Consider the following 5436-nt stretch of genomic DNA (forward strand, 5'->3'; position numbering starts at 1 on the left):
GGTATAGCTTTATGACGACAGTGGCAGAGTTTAAAGGAGTTACACAGGGCAACTGTTTTGAACAGTGGGTGGTGAATGCTTGGAATGCATTGCCAAGGGTGGTGGTGGAGGTAGGTATAATAGTGACATTTAATAGGCTTTAAGAGAGGCACATAGACATGGAGGGATATGGATAATATGCAGGCAGATGAGATCGGTTTATCTTGATATCATGTTCAGCATAGACCGAAAGGCTCAGTGGGCCAAAGGGCCAGTTCCTGAGCTATACTTTTCTATATTCTATGTTAAGAAATTGATAATTGATTGATTGATTGAAATATGCAGCATTTGAAACTGGCCCTTCGGCCCAATGTGTCCATGCTGATCATCAATCATCCATTCACACTCGTTCTATGATGATGTGAGAAAGTTGCACATTTGAATTTTGTCAAGGGTAGTCATTTGTTTCAGGTTTTAAATAATTGAGCTTTCTCTTCTGCTCCTTGGCAGTTTGCTGATATTCAAGTTGACTGCACACCTTTACTATTCTGTTTGATAGGCTTCACATTTAACTGCCATCACTAAAATCAGGCATTTCAGTATTAAGCAATCTCACTCTCATTGTTGATAAATTAGTTTCATGGACTGGATCCCAGGTAACTTAGTCTTCATCTTGCACCACCTCAAATTCATTGAGGATGTAACTAGGAAAATGGACAAGGGAGAGCCAGTGGATGTAGTGTATCTGGACTTTCAGAAAGCCTTTGATAAGGTCTCACATAGGAGATTAGTGGGCAAAATTAGGGCACATGGTATTGGGGGTAAGGTACCGACATGGATAGAAAATTGGTTGGTCGACAGGAAACAAAGAGTAGGGATTAACGGGTCCCTTTCAGAATGGCAGGCAGTGACTAGTGGGGTACCGCAAGGCTCGGTGCTAGGACCGCAGCCATTTACAATATACGTCAATGACTCAGATGAAGGGATTAAAAGTAACATTAGAAAATTTGCAAATGACTCAAAGCTGGGTGGCATTGTGAACTGTGAGGAGGATGCTATGAGGATGCAGGGTGACTTGGATAGGTTGGGTGAGTGGGCAGATGCATGGCAGATGCAGTTTTATGTGGATAAATGTGAGGTAATCCACTTTGGTGGCAAGAACAGGAAGGCAGATTATTATCTGAATGGTGTCAAGTTAGGAAAAGGGGAAGTACAACGAGATCTGGGTGTCCTTGTACATCAGTCACTGAAAGTAAGCATGTGGGTACAGCAGGCAGTGAAGAAAGCTAATGGCATGTTGGCCTTCATAACAAGAGGAGTTGAGTATAGGAGCAGAGGTCCTTCTGCAGTTCTACAGGGCCGTGGTGCGACCACACCTGGAGTTTTGTGCCCAGTTTTGGTCTCCAATTCTGAGGAAGAACATTTTTGCTATTGAGGGAGTGCAGCGTAGGTTCACGAGGTTAATTCCCGGGATGATGGGACTGTCATATGTTGAAAGAATGGAGCAACTGGGCTTGTATACACTGGAATTTAGAAGGATGAGAGGGTATCTTATTAAAACATATAAGATTATTAAGGGATTGGACACGCTAGAGGCAGGAAACATATTCCTGATGTTGTGGGAGTCCAGAACCAGAGGCCACAGTTTAAGCATAAGGGGCAGGCCATTTAGAACGGAGATGAGGAAAAACATTTTCACCCAAAGAGTTGCGAATCTGTGGAATTCACTGCCTCCGAAGGCTGTGGAGGCCAATTCTCTGGATGGTTTCAAGAGAGAGATAGAGCTCTTAAAGATAGCAGAGTCAAGGGATATGTAGAGAAGGCAGGAACGGGGTACTAATTGTGGATGATCAGCCATGATCACAGTGAATGGTGATGCTGGCTCGAAGGGCCAAATGGTCTACTTCTGCACCTATTATCTATTGTCTATTGTCAATTGTCAATTACAACAAGGAAGCTCAACACCCTCAATGGGTCACCCCTACCCTATAACCCATTTCCTACATACCTCAGTGTGAAACAGCTTGAAGCTCTCCGTGCTAAAGTCATGGGGCACCTGGACATCTACTCTCCGAACCAGTGCCCTTGCACTCATGTACAGCGCAGCTGAGTACGCCGCCCCAGCATGGTGCCGCAGCGCTCATACTAACAAGCTAGACGCCATCCTCAACTACACCATGCAGATCATCACCAGCTGCCCATGTCGTACTCCGATGGATCTTCTGCCGGTGCTCGCTGGTATTGTACCCGCCAAACTTTGCACAGAGTATTTCACCCACAGGCTGGTGTGCAAGGCCCCATCGTATGCCAAACATCCTTTGCACCACCTCGCCCAGGACTCACAGCAACTGGGACCTCAACGCCTGTCATCTCATCGCCCCTTCGCCCATCACGCAGCGACCCTCTGTGTCTCCGGCTTCAACACACTAGGAGCTTGGAGAACCGGCTGGGAACAGACTGCGCGACATCCTCAAATCATTGTTGCACCGAACACCACAACCCCACCCAGAGTGGGTCGCCCTGAACCGGCTCCGTATAGGGCTCGGCCGGTTCAACGCCAACATGCATCGCTGGAGGCTGCATTCATCAGCAGCCTTCATGTGTGGAGCAGACCAGCAAACAGCGCAGCACGTCATACATCAGCTTCTTAACCCTGAAAAGATTTAGAGTGTTTGATGGAAGTATATTGAAGGTGGCAGCTGGAACCATAGATGGATGAGAGTTTATAAAACCAATGTAGTTTAAGCTGATTGCCATACAGCCACATTTGACCTTCTGTACTTTGGGAGGGTAAAGATAAAGTTATTGTGAAGTCTAGGTGCAATGGAATGCAAGGTTTAACTATTGTGCACCTCCTCCAGACGGCTCACCCATGGCACTGTCAGTTCCAACAAGACGATGTTTTTGGTCTCGTCTGAGACCAGGAGGATGTCTGGCCTCAGGGTGGTCGTGGCAATGTGCTGTGGGAACTTCAGCTGTTTCACCAGGTCTACAGAAAGCTGCCAGTCCTGCGCAGTTGCCGGAATTCCTGATGGATTCCTGGCTCCTGTGGTTTTTGGCAGCTGCACTCCGGCCTTCACGAAGGTGACCATCTGGGTGGTCGGGTGTGCTCGTCTGCAGCTGCTGATTCCCATGCTGATGGCTTCTGCATTAGGTTTAAGAACCTGTTCGTGACACCAGGTGTACTGGCCTTGCCGAAGAGCCTTTGGGCAGCAGCTCAGGATGTGTTCCAACGTCCCCTTGCCTGAGTATTGCGGGCAATCTGGAAATTCCGCTTTGCCCCAGATGAAGAGGTTTGATGGGCTGGGCAAGACATCGTACACTGCCTGGATCAGGAACTTGATGCGCTGTGGTTCAGCCTGCGCGTCTCCTTCCCCTTGGCCTTGTCAAACTGGGGAGATGGGAAGATTCCCAGGCCAGCTCTTCCCCGAGTCACTGCTCTCACCTGTGGCGTATCTGAGACTCCACTTGCAGCACGGCTTCGCCGTCTCTCCACTTCCTCCTAGTTTTCACCTCCACCCCTGCTTGAGCCCCCTTGGGGTGGCTGGAGTCCCTGTACAGCATCACCTCTCTGGCCCGAGTCACCTTAAACTCCTCCTCCAGGGACCTCAGGGGCAGCTGGAGCTTGATGTTATTTCCGTAAAGGGCAACGCTGCTAAGGCTCCTCGGCAGTCCCAGCCACCTTCTGAGAAAGCTGCTGACTTTCCTCTCCAATCTCTCTACGATGGAGATTGGGACTTCGTAGACAAGCAGTGGCCAGAGTATCCTTGGCAGGATACCATGCTGGTAAATCCATGCCTTGAACTTGCCGGGAAGCCCAGACCAGTCCACTGCTCTCAACCAACTCTCCAGCTCCTGACAGGTTGCCTGGACAGATGCTGTATCCTTCAGGCTGCTGTTAAACATTTTGCCAAGACTCTTCACTGGCCTTTCAGAGACAGTTGGGATTGGTGTCCCTTTGATGCTGAAGCGGAACCTGTCCATGACTTTGGTCTTCTTCAGCACCAGTGACCTTGATTTTCCTGGCTTAAACCTCACCCTTGTCCATCCAATCAGTTTCTCCAACCCCTGCAGGATCCACCTGCCTCCTGGCACTGACTCAATGGTGGCAGTCAGGTCGTCCATGAAGGCTCTGATTGGTAGTTGGCGCATTCCTGACTTAGTCCGAAGCTCCCGGTACTCTGGCTCAGCAGACTTGACGATCACGTTCATCACCAAGGCGAAAAGGATCACAGCCTGTGATAATCCCAACCTCCAGTCTGTGCCACTCTGATGTTACTGACCCTGCTGAGACTCTCATGCTGAACTGGTTATAATAGTCCAGGATGAGATCTGCCACTTGGCCCGGCACATGATGCTTGGCCATGACTGTGTGGATCAGCTTGTGCGGGATGGAGCTGTAGGCATTGGCCAGGTCAAGCCAGAGCACTGTCAGGTTTCCCATATTCTCCCTGGCGTCTCTGATGAGCTGGGTCACCACTCCCGTGTGCTCTAGACACCCCAGCACTCCAGATAAGCCTCCCTTTTGCACTGAACTGCCAATGTAGCCATTGCTGGAGAGGAAGTTGGTCAGCCACCTCGCTATTATGCTGAAGAAGATCTTGCCTTCAAAGCTTAGCAAGAAGATGATCCTGAACTGATCAATTTTCTTGGAATCTTCTTCCTTTAGGATCCAGACTCCTTCAGTGAATCGCCACTGCTGCGCCACTTTCCCTCTCCTCCAGATGACTTTCAGGATGTCCACAGCTGTTTCAGTAACAAGGGGCAGTTCTTGTAGACCCTGTAGGGGACGCTGCTCGTGCCAGGGGCTGAGCTTGATCTTGCTCTCTTCGCAATGTCCTGGACCTCTTTCTGGAGTGGCTCTCTATGATGGGTGGTGGATTTATCAGGATGTTGCACTGGCCCAGCTCCTGCTGCCTGGCGGGGTCACTGTAGGTTGTCTGGATGTGCCGATCGATCTCCTCCTTAGAGCAAGCTAAACTCCCACTGCGCTTCTGCACTAGCAGTTGTTTGGTGAAGCCGAAGGGGTTGGCTATGAAGGATGCTCGCTTCCTGGCTCTTTCCTTCTGACATCTTTGGTGCCATCAGCTCTACGGAGAGTCATCAGTTTCTTTCTCAGGATGGTTCACAGCTCAGCCACGGGGGGACGTTGCTCTTTGCTGGGCTCTTTGTACTGCTTCTTGAGGGACTTCAGCTCCTGCCAGATCTTGTGGATCTTTGTTGCTCTTTGTTTCATGGTGAAAGGTGTTCTGGCCGGCTTCTTCTCCACTGCTCCAAACCTTTCCACAGCTGGGCTGACAATGATCATCGTCCGCAGCCTTCGATCCACGTCTTCCTTCGCAGTTGTTTCTAGCACCTTGTCGACGTCCTCGTCGAACTGATGCCAGACTGTCGTCTTGCAGGAATGTGGCAATTTGACTAGAACCTTCTCCGGAGGTCTGTTCTGAGGGGCTAGTT

General features: G+C 49.8%; 1 pseudogene; it reads right to left on the reverse strand.

Moving 5' to 3' along the window:
* Window positions 1–2816: 2816 nt before the first annotated feature.
* Window positions 2817–5215, reverse strand: LOC116983293 (annotated as a pseudogene).
* Window positions 5216–5436: the final 221 nt, after the last annotated feature.

The sequence above is a fragment of the Amblyraja radiata genome, chromosome 1 (assembly GCF_010909765.2).
Source record: "Amblyraja radiata isolate CabotCenter1 chromosome 1, sAmbRad1.1.pri, whole genome shotgun sequence".
Classification (NCBI taxonomy): domain Eukaryota; kingdom Metazoa; phylum Chordata; class Chondrichthyes; order Rajiformes; family Rajidae; genus Amblyraja; species Amblyraja radiata.